Source organism: Canis lupus, chromosome 20 (genome assembly GCF_048164855.1).
Source record: "Canis lupus baileyi chromosome 20, mCanLup2.hap1, whole genome shotgun sequence".
Taxonomy (NCBI): domain Eukaryota; kingdom Metazoa; phylum Chordata; class Mammalia; order Carnivora; family Canidae; genus Canis; species Canis lupus.
In genome coordinates this window covers 14,352,901-14,371,331 of record NC_132857.1, presented here as the reverse complement: position 1 = coordinate 14,371,331, position 18,431 = coordinate 14,352,901, and the positions used below count along the sequence as shown (strand labels likewise).

Sequence of the window (18,431 nt, the reverse complement as noted above, 5' to 3'; positions counted from 1 at the left end):
GCAGGTTCTCAGCTGATTTCTGCTTACCATTTTACATTTACTTACACCTTGCCTACAGAGCATGTAAGTTTTCAATTTCTCATTTTAAATAGGGGGCTCCAATTCTGTAGCATGGCTGCTGCATTAAATATCCACAGCCAAATTGCTTAACGCCCAGGTTTTTTATCCCCTTCAAATTAAAGCTTTTAAAACACCCAGACTCCATGCTGGCTGAATGACACACACAGACTTTCTGCCGGCTTTTGGGGGCAGGCGATACTGGTTCCTGTCAAGTTCTAAATCTGGATGCTTTTTTCTAGTGGAACAACTAAAAGGAATTGCTGCCTTATGATATATAACTACTACTTATTATAGACTGATCCATTTTGCAGTAGGGAGGTGGAAGGCAGGGGGCTGGAGGAAGAACAGGAACCAGTCTTAAACCGGAGAGAAAGTAACCTTCTAATTGCCTTTTCCATGAAAGCATCATAAGCTTCTTTATGGCAGCTTTATTTCACAGTGACCTGCCACACTGCTCTAATTTTCCTGGTGTCACTCATGCAGGTTTAAAAAATGATTGGTTTTATGGCTTTTATTTTGGAATTTGTCAAGGTTTCACCTTCGTGGAAGCCTTGAAGCAGTAGCCTAATAGTCCATAATTTGGTGTTTAAAGGAATATTGGTGGATAACCTGCTTTGGCCCACAGGTGCCTATAGTGATCACGTCCTTATGCCTAGCGGGAAAATCTCCATAATTTCTTTTACGCTACAGTAAACCTTTGCTGTCAGAAAACTCCATTCCAGGTTCCAGAGGACTCCTGGCATCCTGAGATGGGAGAAAAGCCTTTCAAGCTTCATGACCAGGTTGATGCTTAAACCTACCTAATTCCCATGAAATGTACTTCAGGTGTTAGTAAACCCAGACTCGGGTCAGTGTATTCTGGCGATCTGGATTTACGCACTCTTTTTATGACTCACAGTCTGGAAATGAAAAGCACTGGACTTGGAGTCCAATCCCTCTCTCTCTCTCTCTCTCTCTCTCTCTCTCTCTCTCTCCTTAGGATCTCAAAGGCCCTAACAGATGTTTTTTAAAGCCTCACTTTTGAGGACTGTTTTGGCCTCTTGCCACGGTGTATACTTTTAGGTTTAATGAAAATTGGTGCCTCCCAAGCTCTCCTAAGAGGGAAAGCAGCTACTCTTGCCGTGAACTTGCTTGTCCTCACTCAGCCAGAACACAAGGGACCAGCGAGGTGATGTGTAAATACACACACACACATACACACACACCTGCTTTACTGGGCTCCTTTCTCTTGCAGTTGCCTGGGTTGGCCTCGGTTTGGTGCATACCTGCTAGTGTTTATCACAGTTGGCATTTCTCCCCCAGTGTGCCTCAGCATAGCCAGTACTTATTTGAGCAGCAGGCGATTTTTCTGAAGTGACCTCTGCCGGGCGGGAGATTTATGGTGGCGTTTGCTTTCATTATGTGTCGAGGCTGCCTCATGAGCTTACTGCGTCGCTGTCAGAGGAAGAGCAGAACGCTTCCCAGAATAAGCCTCCGGTATTATCTTTGAACATATGTTCTTGATTAAATGAGAAGAGGAAAGTCTCTTCGTTTTTCCCATTTGGAGGTTAAAGTGGAGGGTTTGTCTAAAAACAGATTGCAGTAAATTGTGGGTTTATTTGAACAGTATGTCAACATTATTTACTCATGGAAAAAAAAATCTCAAATTGATAGGTTTCTTTTAATTACCTCATCCTGAAAGCTGCTCTCAACAAACAGCAAATATTTCAGAAGCCATTTGGATAAGTCTGGAAATGTTGAATTACTGGAAACCTGCCGAGAATAATACCTTTGAAAATGTTTCCATAGTTCTGAGTATAAGAAAACTTGATTAGAAAACAGCTTGTCTCTGAGCAAACGAGGTATTGCCTTCTGTGATCTTGCTGGCCTCCTTGTAAGAGATGGTTTGCAAGATTCTTGCCTAATACTGATCACACCACCCTGAAAAACAGGTACCTTTTTTGGAGCTAGGTGTTAGTCCGTCACTCAGACCAGATGACCTTGTTTAACCCCGATATAATAATATTCTCCTCTTGGGTTCTGTCCAGCAAACACAAAAGCTGAATGAATGAAGATTCAGTAATTGGGTGAGTTCTGGGCAAGTCCAAAGAGCTCTTCCAGCAAATCCAGGCCAAGACACATTTTACCAGATAATGTCTTTTGACTTGATTGCTTGGTTCCGGTGAGATGAAAAGATGATCTGATAGATAAAGCCATTTATCTGTCTGGGGAAGTAGCTAAGGGGAAGAGGACTGAGAGGTTTACATGGAAGCAAATGACCCTTGTACACATACACCTCATGTATTTCTGTGACTTCCTTTTTAAAATTGCTTGTTTGCTTTCTGTGTGTCTGTGTTGAAGGGGTTGTGGTGGGGGGTGGGGAGTGAGCTTTATAAGTGAGAGGTTGAGGTGGATTTGGGACCTATATACTATGATTTACCCTGGGTCTCTACTCCTTTGGATATATCCCATACTTCAGGAAACATTTCACACACCACTATATTGTATTAAGTTTACTTCTCAGAAACTTAGAAGCTAAGTATATCATTAAGAGTATTTAATCTGAAATGGGCATATGCAGGGCTGATTTCAGGACTGCTGTATGTGCTGGTACAGTTGTTTGATTAAATATTATTGTTAAATATTGAAATCCCTACCAGTTGGTAAATCACTGCCTGAGATCCACTGTCAGCATGAAGCAGGGGCCTCCGGGATTGTGATGGGGCCCTGCCACTGATACTTGAACCTCATGGTGAATTGCGGCCCTAGGTATATGTGCAGTTGCCAGTAGCCTGCACCTCAGAGAAATAAACTCTCCTGTCCAGACCCTCTAGGCAGCCAGAGTGCTGAGCTCTCTTGGCTGCAGTTTAGGCTTGTGTGGAGGAGGTCGGACAAAAGAGACTTGCCAGGGCAGTGCTCCCAGTCATGCCAACAAAAATCACTTTTTAAAAGAAGTTTTGAGCCATTTGGGAGATCAAAGTCTCTTTCTTCCTACCCTTGCAACTCTTTTCCTCCACATACCAGTGTGAAGTCCAGAAGCCTTCACCGTGGAGACCAGATGTAATTCTAGTCCTGGCTCCAACACTTAATAACTCCATGACCTTGGGCAAGGGACTTAACCCCTCTACATTGCAGTTTTCTCATCTGTAGACTATTGATGTTGGACTCAATTTCTTCCAGCTGTAACAACAAATGATTTTTAGTCCTTAAATTTCTGTTTACTAACCCATTCACCCACCCTATCAATGGATATGCCATTTTCACTTCAAGAAGAAAGAAAAATAATATCATCTGCTAACAAATAATGTTTGAACACAAGTTAAGGTAAGAATGACGCCAAGTGCTCCGATGTGGCCTGAGAGAGGGAGTTGACAGGCACAGGGTGCGGCTGGCTTATTCCACCCCTGCTTACCACATCAGTCAACACAGGTGTGCTATTTAGCTGAGCTCAGTTGATAGAACTTCATGCTAATGAGACTATGGCCACTGGTTCAATTCCTGCTCCACCTGGCTAAGGTCATCTGTCTTATGGTTCTACCCTGGCAGCCACCTTTAAAATGTGTGTTGTGACTCCTCAAGGGCCCCTAAAAATTTGCGGATGAGTTAATGTCAATCCAATGTTATTAGCAGGGAAAATTATCTCAACATACATGAAACAATGTCGTATAGTTGATGTAGAATGGCATTGTGTTATTTATGGCATTTGCAGTGTTTTTTATTTTGTGCCAAGTCTTGAGTATTGGTAGTTGTGATTTATATATTGTGTTATTTCTTTGTGACTTTTTATAAGTTTGGTCTTTCAAACTGTAATTTTTTATATCTTGGGGTAATTTTGGGGTGAAGGAGAGGAGGGAAAGGTTCCATCTCTTACATTTTAGAATAAATATCAGTCATAACTTCAGAACTAATATCTAAAAACTCATAGATTTTTTTAAATAAACCTTTTCCCTACATGGTGATTATTCTTAGTCATGTAACATTATGGTTATCAGTGAAGTTAACTAGGACTAAAATACCATGATACTGCATCTGTTGTTGGGAGGATTGTTTTATGCTTGTTAGGAATAAAATTTATAGATATATGTGTTTTAGTCTGTGGTTTTCTAGAAGTTTGAGTTCTCACCTAGCTTCATGTCTAAGTGATTCAATGTCATGCTCTTAATAGACAGAGGGATGTGGCAGTTTCTTGGGTTACTCTTTTTGGTTTTTAAGAAAGTGAGTTTTTGATCTGGATTCTCATCTCATTTCCTTATTTCACTTTGGCTTCTCTCTCTGTCCTCATAAATAAAAACCTTGCTGGGCTTGAACTTCAGCTTAGTTTTAGGAATTACAGTCAATTTTTTTCACCAACAGTGCAGATACTTAATAAAAAAATTTAATCTGAGAAACTTAGTACTCTAAATTAGGAAATCCTGGGAGTTGTCCCTATTCAACACTTTCCTTAATTTAAGTGCTAAAAAATTGATAAATGTGACTTCCAGGCACATCTATTAAATTCAATATCTATAATAATTGCCAAAGTACAGTATGAATGGGTTGTTGTTCCTTCAGCAATTTAACCTCTGTCAGTATCTCATGCTGAGGGTTTGTCAGTCACTGTTATGATTACATTTTAGCTTTGATCCTGACTTTCCTATAATGCTAAATTTACCAGCCAACCCAACACTCCCCCATTCTTCTTCACAAGTGCATAAAAGAACCTGCAAGACCCCTTGGTAAATCAAGGCCTGATTGATCGAGATTTACCAGTGAAAGAAGAGTGTTCACTTTGGAGGAAGAGCCAGGCATTATGGCCAACATTTGTTCCCAGGATTCCTCTCCCTTGGGGATCTCTTGCTTATGCTATTGTCACCACATTAATCCCTGTGGGACTTTGCCCTTCCAAAAATGCTCAGGCCCGAAGGCTGACCCACTGTCTCTCTCTCTCTTTTTTTTTTTTTTTAAGATTTTATCCATTCATTCATGAGAAACACAGAGAGGAGAGAGAGACAGGTAGAGACACAGGCAGAAGGAGAACCAGGCTCCATACAGAGAGCCCGACGTGGGACTCAATCCCGTGTCTCCAGGATTACGCCCTGGGCTGAAGGCAGTGCTAAACCGCTGAGCCACCCGGACTGCCCTGTCTCCTTAATTCTCTAAAGCACACAGCATGTCTGTGACCATGAACAAAATTTTTAGGTTCCCAAAACTTTGGGATAAGAAAAGGGATATACATACTAAGGATTACATAAAAAACAGATGATCTGGTTTGTAAGATTCAGCTCTCTCCTTTTCTACCTCCTTTGGAAGAAATTTTCCACCAGGCCATGGCCTCAGGCCAAATCCCGAAGAGAGATGGCTCTTCCCTTCCTACCTATCTCATAATGTCTTTTTCCAGCCAAAGACCCTTTTTCTTGGATGATATATATTGTGAATGTCCATCCCTGCAGGGCTTTATTCTATGGCTTTCACAAGTTGTTCAGGGTGTACCTGGATTGGCCCAGCAGCCCTATGAGACTTAAAAGAAGAGGCTGGGGGTAGGTTTGGGCATTATAGGAAAGTCAGGACCAAACCCCAAAGGCTTTCTTATTATGAGGATCTTCACTTTTTTTGTGTTTACAACATACTTGCAAGTATTAGGATTTTTCTCAATATACTTGAAGAAATTAAAAATTAATACGTAAACAATAGCTATAAAACAATCATGTCTATGATATGATTGTTGCTTATAGGTTGCATTGTATCACTTTGCTTCTGTTGAACAGAACAGTGTGCTGATCTGACTTATTCTCCTTGTGCCTCTAAAGGCAAAGTTCTCCCTTATGCCAATAAGTATTTTTTTGTTTTTGTTTGATGTTGCTTCCACCTATGTCCCACTCCCAGCAATTGTCTGTTTGCCCATTGAGCTCTATGGGCCATCTGATGGACATCTTAATAATAGCCTTCATACTCAGATGTAGCCAAAATAGATTTTACACACTGTTCAAAATTGTTAATACAATTATGAAGCTTTCTCTGACATATCAAAATGCCACAGAACCCTGGTTGACAATCACTATACTACAGTCTTAGGATAATTTGAACAAGATTACAATTTTTATGCTGCACATTTCTGATTTATCTTGTTTATATAAACTAGTTTTTAGTATGCATATGACAGGTATGCAAAAATATATTTGCATTTAAATTTCCTACATGTATGTGAATTTAGGTGTATGTGTATGTTTTAGTAAACAATATGGCAAGGAAGGCTGGCCAAAATACAAAGAATTATAGATGCCTTTCTCAATATGGGCCCTTGGGTTTTGTGGTGTTGTGACTACTTCAAAACAAAGGGAAATGTTTTGCTGTGAATTTCCTGTTCCTGGAAAACTATATGGTTGAAAAAATCTCTTCTTTCCTCTTGAGAACTATCTGTGTGCCAAAGTAAGAAGAAGCCCTTGAAAGGATTACTCAAACTTCCCCCATATTTTCTCCTCACCCCCAAAGTCTAATAATTTTTTAAAAAGAAGAAACAGAAGAACACTTGTCACTAAACTTCTTAGCATTGAAAAGAACCAGAATGCATTGGATGCAACTGTGTCAAGTTTGGACTAACACCAGCCATGAAAATACTTTGTCTTTTTTTAGAAAGTAAATTGCATACACATCACCAAGCATATTCAGAAAAGTACTTTCCTTTTTGCTTTGTCTGAACTCCTTGCACATCAGTTTTAACCATGCTCTGAGTCTACAAACATTTTCTTCAGCTTGCCAAACTCCACCAACCTCTGTCCATTTGCCAGAGTGGCTATACTCTATAGTTGGCTGCTAGGAAGGCAAGACCACTGAATGTTAGGCTTGGAAAGGACATAGAGATGGGTCACAAAATGCCCATATTTTATAAATGAGGAGATTGATTGGCTTACTGGAGGCCCCAAGCCAGTCTGTAATACACTAGGAGCTAGGCCTCTTCAGTTGATTCAAGGCTGTAACTGCTATACCTTTGGTGAAGCCCTTTAAATACTGTCTGGTGCTCTATAAATATAAGTTATCCATGGGGGGACTGAGGAAATCATTGTTGCACTTAGTCCTTTATCAAAAGTACAGAATTCTGGGGCATTTGGGTGGCTCAGTTGGTTCAGTATTTGACTCTTGATATTGACTCAGGTCATGATCTCAGGGTTGTAAGATTGAACCCCATGTGGGGCTCCATGCTAGGCATGGAGCCTGCTTAAGATTCTCCCTCTCCAAAAAAAAAAAAAAAAAGTGCAGAATCTACCAAAATTTGTCTGCTACTAATTAAGTTTTTAGGGTAAAAAGGACACCTTTTCTTTAGCCAGCGCCCACCTATCTCTTCTGAAATGGCTGAAAAAATACAAGGACAAGGAGCACCTGGCTGGCTCAGTTGGTAGAGTATATGACTCTTGATCTCAAGGTTATGAGTTCAAGCTCCACATAGGGTGTAAAGATTACTTAAAAAAAAAAAAAAAGAAAGAAAATACAAGAACACTTTAGCCTTATTATTTTAAAAAACCCTAAGAACTTAAAAATTTTGGTAGTCTAGATACAAATACCTAATTCTTATAGACTAACTTCAAAGTAAGCATTTGTTTTTGAACTTATAAATACTTGTAAGAGGAATTTTGTTTAAAATTAGTAGTTCAGAAAATGAAGAATTTCATTAAAATGGATTCATATTCTAGGTTTAACTAATTCTACAAAGAAAAGAAAATATAGTGTTCATATCTTAACAATATTTTAACATTACAATGCAACAATCTGAGATTCATTGATATGTGATGATTTTCATTGACATTAATCTTAACTTTAACCTTCCTTTAAACATGAGCTGTTTGATATTGTGATCACAAAAAAATAACAAAATAAATGATCCACTTCCCTAATTCTGTGACTAGCTTTCATATTTCATTGTTCTATTGAACCCTTCACTTAGCCTTTTACCCCTTCTCCCAGTGCATCCAAATGATGGAGGTTCAAATATGCATTATTTTCTCAATAAGTCAGAAAGAAATCCCATAGAAATAGAGGCAATATAGCAGAGCCACTCTCATGACAAAGATCCTGAGGAAGCACCTTTGGCACTAACTGGGTTGTATCAAGTCTGCTATACTGGGGAAACAGGTTGGACCTTTGAGTGTGGGAAGCTTTGTAAATATACAATAGGAAGCAAGATGACCATCCTCCCTAGCCGCAGGTTCTTCTGTCCCTATGAGTGTGTCTCTTGGAGAGATGGTGCCAAAGACCTCTCTATTTCTACATTATCCATTCTAATTATCTATTTAAAAATTTCTAGTCTTGGTACCTAGGTGGCTCAGTTGGTTAAGCATCCAATTCTTGATTTCAGCTCAGGTCATGACTTAAGGGTCATGAGATTGAGCCCCACTTGAGATTCTCTCCTTCTCTCTCTGCCTCTCCATGCACATGTGTGCATACATCCTCCCTCTCTCTCTAAAAAAAAATTTTTTTTAAATATTCTAGTCATATAAAGTCTGGAGGTGTTGGTAATTGAAAGACTGTTTTGCATGTTTTATTAAGTCGTTTTTAAAAAAGGTTTTGTGTGACTACTTAGTACTTACTGTCCTCAGCTTTGGGCCCTTAGCCAAAATTCTGAGACAACAGTAAATGTCCCATCTTGTTCTGTTACTTAGAGCATGGTTGAGCCCTACAGTTTTTATTTCATAGTTCTTAGTCCATTTAGGAACTCTAAATACCACTTAAGCCAGTAAATCTCAGCCTTCCTAAAGACCTGAAATCTACCATTGATTGGTGAAAACTTGGGTTGGTAGAACTGGTTATATGTTGACTTGAAGTTTCTGGTGCCTTCTTGCAATGCATAGGGATTTAGAATATAAGCACCATGGCATATTTGAAATCTTTAACATAATTTCTAGAAAAGGAAAATTGGAGCAGTCCATTTTACAGTATTTCCAACTTGACTTTGGATGTCTCTCAGGTAAGACTCTACGTTTGATCTTTCTTTCAAGACTTGGAAAGACACCAACAAATAGGTAGTCTGTACTTGTAACTGAAACTTAAGTAGTATAAGCCCACAAACTGTGCATGAAGAAGCATAAATGATTGTCTACTGATGGTTTTCCAGCTCCCAGAGCACTGCATGGCTCTTAATATTCTAGTGAACTTTCCCTTTAGACAAAAAATAGCTCAAGTTAATATCTCCTATTTAAAACCAAGACAGCCTTGACTAAGATAGCCCTCTAGTTTGGTAGTACTTCTTATAGAAATTTATGTGAATTTTGTAAACATGGTTATACTTTATGTTGTGGGCAGAGGAGAAGTAGGCGTAATGGAGAGAAGGTTACTACATTGGTCAGAGTTTTGAGTTGCAGGCAACAGATTTCACTGAAGTCAGTCTAAACAGGAAAGGATAAATTAAAACATATTAGATAGTTCATAGAATCTCTGAACAGAAGAGTTTTGGAGGTTATGTGACTAAGAACAGATCAGCCACATACAACACATGCAGAAGAATTGATCGATTACATTATGGAATCATTTTTAGAGGTACCTGTGATGTTAGGAACTGATGGCAGAAATACTTCCACAGCAAACCCAGGAAAAGCCAAAGGCTTTCCTACCATGTTTATTAGAAGAACATGTCTCATTGTAGGTTCAGCCACTGACTCAAATTACCTCCACTTCCAAATTAATGGTTCCATGTGTACCTGAAAGCAGTACATATAGGTTTTGATTAACCAGTGAATCTGCAGAGACCTGGAGGCAAAACATGGTCATAAAAGGTGGAGGCCTCATACCTGGAACAAATGGTAGGGACCCTGGAGTCCACCAGTGGGTTCCAGCATAACCCCCACAAGACCAACCAAGATTAACCACACCTTGTGGACACCAGCAGAGGGCACTCAGAGACCAGCCCAGACCAATAAAAATCTGAATTCCCACTCCTGACTTCTGTTACTCTTTAGAGGCCATCTTGGGAAGCAGGGAGAAAAGAGCCCCCTTAAGGGATTTTGGAGAATCAATGCTGATAGATTTAACTTTGCATTGACTGAATATTTACCTCAAATAGAGTATGTTAAACTGAACGAGATTTTTCTAAAAGCAGACTGAAGTTTAAGTTTTTAAAAATTCTCTCTGCTGCTGAGTGGGAATCGGGCCCCATAGCAAGTTGAGATCCATAACAGAAAATAACAGAGAACTACATTTTTTGCACATCTGAGTTGTAATGTTTGCATTTCAACCTCCCTGAATGCAAACTGGGAATACTGTAAGCTCCTTTGGATCAGCATCTGGTGGTAGTTTGGAAATGGCTTGGTTGCATGATGATAGTCCCAAAAGGACAAAGGTAGTCTTTTCCTCTTTGTTGGAGCTGACAGTGACATCATAAAGATTCCAAGGTTTCCAGTGGGCCCAGAGAAGACCAAAAGCCTGCTCAGCAGTTTGAAGGGACTCAGTGCCAAAGCTGAGGGAGTAGATGGTTGAGGTGGAAAGTGGACACACCTCCACCACACCCTTAATGCCAGCAGGCTGCAGAAGAGGTGCCCTTCTGGCTACTTATGACCACTCTCTCATAGCAGGAGATAGCCAGCTGCTGGACACTGTGCAGAGACCAGCTAGCTAAAGAGACCAGTGAAAAACAGACTGCAGGACTTTCCAGCTACACTCTCTGCAGTGATGTCTACCATATGCACCAGTAGGGCCGCAGGGCCCCTCTCTTGTAGACACGAGGACATGAATGAGCATTTACCCAAAAGAGATTGACTTTATTTGAAAGAGACTATTTAAACTTGATATGCATGGATCCTTTTAATTGACAATTTTAATTTTATTTCTCACAGTTCCTCAAGTGAAGAAGAGCATGAACTCTGGAACCAGGTGACCCAGCTATGAATCTACTCCATTCTATACAGCCTTGAGGAAATAGCTTAATTCTCTGACATTGGTTGCTCATTTGCTAAATGGGGATCCTAATAGCACTACATACTAGGATGTGTGAGTGGTTATTCTATATCAAGTCCTTACACGAATTCCTGGCACACAAAGAAACTACCAGTATGGATTTGCTATGATCATTGCTCTACACAGGATGATGCTTCATGAAGAAATTAAAACCTGTTAAACTTTTTAAAAATGTTCCATGTTTGCTCTGTATCATCTGTGCTATGTAAATTTTGGACCCTACCACAGACAAATACTTGGTTCCAACGGAGTCACACCTAAGAGAGCAGCCCCTGGGGGTAGTATGTCAAAAGTCCTGCTTCATTCTGGAGGCTAAACTCAGAAACACAGGCTGAAGAAGTCTGTTATATGTACCCATCCACCCCTCTTTCTTTTTTTTTTTTTTTAAGATTTTATTTGTTCATGAGAGACTCAGAGAGAGAGGCAGAGACATAGGCAGAGGGAGAAGCAGGCTCCATGCAGGGAGCCCAACGTGGGACTCGATCCTGAGTCTCCAGGATCACGACCTGAGCTGAAGACAGATGCTCAACCACTGAGCCACCCAGGCGTCCCCATCCACCCCTCTTTAGAGTGATTTCTGTCTTTTAGCATTCAGAACCATTTTCAGCCCAGAAACAACAGACTGCTTCCCTGCCTTGATCTGACTGACTGTTTTAGTTGCTATTCTTTTATCTTCCACAACTGGGTGACGTTGCTCTCTGAATTTTTATAGCACTTCAGGGTGAGGGAAGCTATTGTTACCAGAAGAATCTTTAAGTGTATTATTCATTCCTTTGAACAGAGATTTGTTGTTATTTTAAAATTCTAAACCTTTGGAGCAGTGAGAATTTTAGGAGAACAAACTCTTCAAGGTATAACGAGACTGCATCTGTGCTATTATAAAGTAGAATCCTACCATCAATTGCTTGTGGTAGAGCCTGGTGTTCACAAAACTCAGGTTAGGCTTTTGTCTTATATGGGTTGAGGCTAACCGTGCTCCCTGATCCCTGGCAACAGACTCTCAGGTGGCCACCTATGGATTCATACAGGTATTTGCTCATTGAGGAGCTAGTGAGGACAAATGAGGAACCCATTATGTACCACCATTTGCTAAGTACTTGTCACATACCAGCACTGTACCAGGCAATCCTCGTTAGATATTATGTTAGTGTCCTAGGGCTGTAAGAACAAATTACCATGAACTTGGTTTGGTGGCTTAAAACAACAGAAGTTTAGGAGTGCCTGGATGGCTCAGTCCATTGATAGATAATAGCTCAGGTCTTGATCTCAGGGTCATGAGTTCAAGCCCTGCACTGGGCTCTATGCTGGGTGTGGAGCATATTTAAAAACAAAGAAACCAATCAACAAACAAAAAAACAAAAGTTTATTTTCACAGTTTTGGAGACTAGAAGTCCAAAATCAAGGTGTTGGGGCAAGGCCATGCTCTCTTAATAGGCCCTAAGGGGGAATTCTTTGCCTCTTCTGTTCCTTGGGATGTGGTTGCATCACTCTAATTTCGGCCTCTGTGGTCACATTGTCTTTTCCTCTTCTCTATGTCTCCTCCTTTTCTGACCCTTATAAGGACAGCTATTGGATTTAGGGGCCATCCAGATAATCCAGGAAGCTCTCATCTTGGGATCCTTAATTTAATGACATCTGCAAAGATCTTTTTCCCAAATAAGGTCACATTCACAGGTTCTGGGGTTTAAGACATGGGTATATCTCTTGGGGTACCACCATTCAAACTACTATAGATACCTTTGAAATTCTCAGAATTATACTCTGAAAACATCATTGTCTCAAAACTCAACTTCAGAAAGTTTTAAATTGTTTAGGGTTATGTTCCTTGTAAGTTACAATCCTTGTAAATACAGGATTGTGTGGTTTCAAAGCTGTTGTTATTTCTACTGTATCATACTAAAAATAGCAATAACAGATACTTATTGCTGTTGTTTATCGAATACCAACTGTATCAGGTGTACTAGAAATATTGTTTCTAAATTTAATGATAATCCTACAAATTAGGTCTTTTTATTCACAATTTATAGATGAGGAAACTGAGGCTCAGCTGAATTAAAAAGGCTCCAAGTCATACATATAGTAAATGGTTTGGTTAGAATTTGAAATCAAAGGCAAAACAAGTCCAGTGCCACTGGAGAAATCTTCAAAGCACTGAGGAAACCTACAAATACTAGGTTAGCAGCATGACTTTTAGTAGATGAAGGCTAGGCTAAGTCTCTAAGAAAGGCATTTAAAATTCCTAAAACATTTAGAATCAGTTTAACCCTATCTGATGCAGTGTGGTTTGGGCATTTTCTACATTGTGAGTGAAGCAGAGATTTGAGGCATTTTCTTTTTTTTTTTCTTCTAGCCCTTAAGCGTATCTCGGTTGTCAGGTTCTTTCCATGCTTTGACTTCACCCAGTTAAGGAGGACTGCCTTTGACTTTACAGAAAGCACAGTAACTTCACTTTGAAAAGCACTTTAGTATTTTCAGAGCTCTATCTCATTTAGTTCTTCAAACAGTCCTGAGGTTGGCAGGGTAAGTACTATTATCTTCATTTTACAGTCAAGGAGACCAAGTTTCAAAGTGAGTCGTTACCAGCTATTTGCTTCGCACAGAGGCAAAAGCGACTTGAGACTGACTGGAATTCTAATTCCGTTTTCAGTGCACCAAGCCTATTTTAGAGTAGAAAAAAAAATCCAAGGAAAAAATTAAGGATAAATTTGGCTAGTGTCAGCTTTTGGTAGGTTAAAAAGTAGGAAAAAGGTCTCCTTTCCCTCTTCAGTCTTGGGGTGAACTCTTGCATTTTGGCACTGGTACTCAAAAGTGATCTGCAGGGGTGCCTGGGTGGCTCAGTCGGTTAAGCATCTGCCTTTGGCTCAAATCATGATCTCAGATGTCAGACTTACTGCTCACCAGGGAGTCTGTCTCTCCCTCTCCCTCTGCCTCTCCACCCACCACCTCATGCTCTCTCTCAAGTAAATAAAATCTTTTTAAAAAGTGATCTGCAATTGATAATTTTTTCTTTCAGAGGGCTCTTTTGGAACCTTATTCTCCTTGCAAATAAGAGGGCTGAGTGTGCTTCACTATGTCCAAATTGGTGTTTATAGTCCCATCCTTAGATAATAAATGTTACTTCATGATGCTGAACTTGGTATTACACAGTTCTGAACCCCTCTTCCAAAGACTGGAGCCATACATGATGAAATTTTATGACAAATCATAGAATTGAAATGAAAAAAAAATACTCAAGTCATACTAACTCAGATAATATGCAGAAATATCTTTAAGTCACTGGTTCTCAGGCTTCACTTGAGAGGGAAGTGATTTTCTAAATAATGTTGGAGGGAAAAGAGTTTAATCCAAGGAACATGACTGCCTGCCAAAATAATTATTCCCTAACTATGGTATGAATGAATGCTCCTCTTTTCTCTTGAATCATTATTTCCAACTTAAGGCTTATGCTTCTCCCTAGATATCATGGCCACTGCCCACTTCTAGGACCTTCAGATACTCAGCTACCATCTCCTACTTGCTGTCCTATCCAATACTGGCTAAGACTGACCAATAGCTTTTCCTGGCAGCCCTTTGACTCCTCACCTCTAAACTACACACACATACACACACACACACAGCCAAGCCAACCAACACTTACCTAGAATTGTTAGCTCTTCCTGTAACCTCCAGACTTAGATGAAACACCATACCTTAGGTTGAAGGATCCAGTGACCCTAGTAGTTGGGGACATCCCTTGATATGTGAGGTAACTAATTCTCAGTGAGGCCAATTTTGACCAATGAGAAACAGGCAGTGGGAGGGAGCTTAGAAGTAAACTCCCTCTTTAGTCCTTCTCAATGAATACTAGAGGCAAGATTTTGCCTTGTACCTTATTCCAAGATGTTTCATGTGCCAGCAAGTACAGACCTGCTGCTGCACTTTGCCTCATTATGGCTCATCACAAAGGAGAGGCTAGTTCTGTCAGGCACTTTTCTTTGCACTACTTCATATTCTTCCTTCCCTTCTTTCCTTTTTCCTGCACTTCCCAAATAATGTATCAGCACTTTAATCCTTGCTTCAGGCTCTGTTTTCTAGAGTATCTAGGCTATTTCTTATTAGATTGTGATAGAATATGTCCAGTGTGTTGGTATTCTCACTTCCAAGCACCTCCCTTTCCAGTTTAGTCCAACACACCCTTGAAGCACACACTGAATGTGGCCTTTGGTGGGACTCCATTGTCTGTAAAATAGAGTCTACATCCCATCATTTGGCATTAACAGCCCTGTAGATTGGCTCTCAAAGTAATTTTCCAATTTTATTTTCCATGATCTTTCATTTATACACCCTGTTCTCTGGCCAAACTGAACTACTTAAAACTTTTTTTTATTACCTCATATTTTCTGAGCTCCATGCCCTTAATCACACTGTTCCCTCAATCTGTAATGTCCACACTTACATCTTCTTTCCACATGTTTAAATTCTATCCATCAAGGGCAAGCTCAAATGCCACTTCCTTCTTAGATTAATCATCAATTTCCTTCTCTTTGCCGCCAACCCACAAAATTCAATAATGTCTCTTTTCTGACCCTCCCCTGTCATCATCTTGTCTATGCTTCTCTATGGTGCTTCCTACTTTTTACCTTACGTTATAGTATCTTGATATATTTGCTTTCCCCAATTAAACCATAAGCTCTTTAGGGGCATATCTGACTTATTTGTTTCTCTGACACATAACATGGTAACTTGCATATAATTGGTGCTTAGGAAAATTTCATGAAATGAATAAACAGTCCAAACATTATATAAAAGTATAGGATTATAGCTTAAAACCAAATAAATTAAAATATTTCTTATCTCAAGCCCTAGATTCTTGTCTTTTCAGGGATATACAAAAGAAAGAAAAGGCCACAGAGATGCTTCTATTTGTAAATTGAAAGGTCAAGAGATATTAATAGTGAGAATGCTGTGGTTTTCTGCCTGGGGCCATAAAACAGAACATGCCAAAGCATTTTGCTGACCTTGGACAGTTGGCTAAGACACATTACCAAATGATCTAGCTTCTTAAGAAATAATTAATATACAAGGTTTCTGAATAATTATTCCTTCTGAAAATGGAGGAAAATTTTGATTTAAAAAATTTGAGGCTGAGGGTATCTTTATAGTTCTTTTATATCATTATAAAGTCTAACAGGTTAAAGCCTACAGCAAAAAAAATAGCTACACAGAAAATATATAAACTTTTAAACATAATATTTCTAGTCACTCTGTATTAATCACTTCTCAGATGAGTGAAATCTTCATAGGAAGAACAGGCAAAATCATTGTCTGAGGAGATTCATGGGTGGCTCAGCAGAAGCTCAGGGCATGATCCTGGAGTCCCGGGATGGAGTCCCAGATCGTCCTCCCTGCAGGGAACCTGCTTCTCCCTCTGCCTGTGTCTCTGCCTCTCTCTCTCTGTCTCTCATGAATAAATAAATAAAATCTTTTAAAAAAACAACAACATTGGCTATTTCTTTTGTATGAAATGACAAACTATGAAATTCAAATGTATTTGGGAATCCAAGCATTTATTTATTTGTTAACAACAATTAATGAAATTCATATATAGAGGGATGCCTGGGTGGCTCAGCAGTTGAGTGTCTGCCTTTGACTCAGGGCATGATCCTGGTCCAGGGATCGAGTCCCGCATTGGGCTCCCTGCAAGGACCCTGCTTCACCCTCTGTCTATCTCTCTGCCTCTTTCTCTGTGTCTAACATGAATGAATAAATAAATAAATAAATAAATAAATAAAATCTTTAAAAAATATTTATATATAGAAATTCAGTGGCACTAGAAAGGTAATGAACACACTAATGGGCATTACTTTTTTCCAATATATATTAAAAGTATGGTGTTATATGGCTGACATCTATGGGATAGTATTTGGGATCAGGAAAACATTTTATTTTATTTATTTTTTTTTTAATTTTTTTTTTTTTATTTATTTATGATAGTCACAGAGAGAGAAAGAGAGAGAGGCAGAGACATAGGCAGAGGGAGAAGCAGGCTCCATGCACCGAGAGCCCGATGTGGGATTCGATCCCGGGTCTCCAGGATCGCGCCCTGGGCCAAAGGCAGGCGCCAAACCGCTGCGCCACCCAGGGATCCCTGGGAAAACATTTTATTAAAATAAAGATAGGGATCCCTGGGTGCTGCAGCAGTTTAGCACCTGCCTTTGGCCCAGGGCGCGATCCTGGAGACCCGGGATCGAATCCCACATCGGGCTCCCGGTGCATGGAGCCTGCTTCTCCCTCTTCCTGTGTCTCTGCCTCTCTCTCTCTCTCTGTGACTATCATAAATAAATAAAAATTTTAAAAAATCTTTAAAAAAAATAAAATAAACATAAATTTTACTTAATAAATTAATATGAATGGAAAATTAAGAAGTTCACAAATAAAAAGGTATAATTATATGGTCATGCATAGTTAAATTTTGTTGGTAGAAATAGACTTTATTAAATCAGTTTAATTGGATAAATATGATTTGGTGGGCAAGACACTTGGAAAAGTAATAATGGTGCAGAGAAAGAGAGATGGGTCAAGTTCTTCATTGTATAATCACAAAAGAGAGGGAAAAAATGGGATTCAGTTGGAGCAATAACAGAATATGCAGAAATGGTTCGGTTGGGGATCCAAGAGGATGCAATGAGCCTATAAACTCAGGAATTTGTGGGCAGCTCATTATCCTTGGTTCTCCCCTTGCCACCATCAAGGCCAACATAAGTAACCCTGGTGTTTGTGGGTCCATGTTGCCTTCTACTCCCACCTATAAATGTCATTCACTTGAATGGAAAACAGTACAGCTCATTCTTTTCAGGGCCCTTTTGTGGGTTGATACCTCTTGGGGACCACTGTCATAGCCTGCTGCCCCAACGGTTCTCCTTGCCTCTGCTAAAATTAGACATGTTCTTCCAGAAATTCAGTCCAGGTTTCTCCCAGAGGAACCAAATGACTTCAGTCTGCGGGCAGGCTCACACAGGCCCCAGTTCTGATTAATCCCCTATAAATAAAAGAGGTATACTTTTTGCTGGCATGACTTCAAGAACTTGTGTTTTATAGCTTCCTCTTAAAATGGTCATAACTTTTTTTTTAAAGAAGATACTTCATTCCTTATAGCTATGTACAAAGTTAGTTTCCCAACCACTTTTTTTTCTAGAAATTCAGAGAGACCACAGTATTTGAAATAGTTTCAGTGTATCCTGAAATACTTTTCTCAGTCTTTTCTGATAGTGACTTTCGTAGGTTCTCTGTTTACCATACAACCAAATCAATTCACTAAATTAAGTATGCTCTGTGTGAGATGTGAGCAAAGAAAAACCTACTGAGGACAGAATGAGTGCAAAAATAGATATGACAATCCTTTGACCCTAAAAAAAACAAACAAAAACAAAAATTAGTACCCTGAGTTTCACTTATTGTGGTTCTTTTAAAATTCCAGAATATTCTTTATGCATTAA

General features: G+C 39.6%; 1 protein-coding gene across 7 annotated transcripts in view; it reads left to right on the top strand.

Moving 5' to 3' along the window:
- LOC140611680 (importin subunit alpha-8-like) overlaps positions 1–16,429 on the top strand; it is a 256,113-nt gene extending 239,684 nt beyond the window's left edge. For 6 of the 7 annotated variants that reach the window (XR_012012807.1, XR_012012804.1, XR_012012806.1 and 3 more), the window contains one exon: positions 10,836–16,429. The gene's annotated coding sequence lies outside the window, so the exon portion shown is untranslated. Of the gene's footprint in view, positions 1–8,988; positions 10,536–10,835 lie in introns of those variants that run through there. The other variant, XR_012012814.1, reaches the window with a different exon arrangement.
- The last annotated feature ends 2,002 nt before the right edge of the window (positions 16,430–18,431 follow it).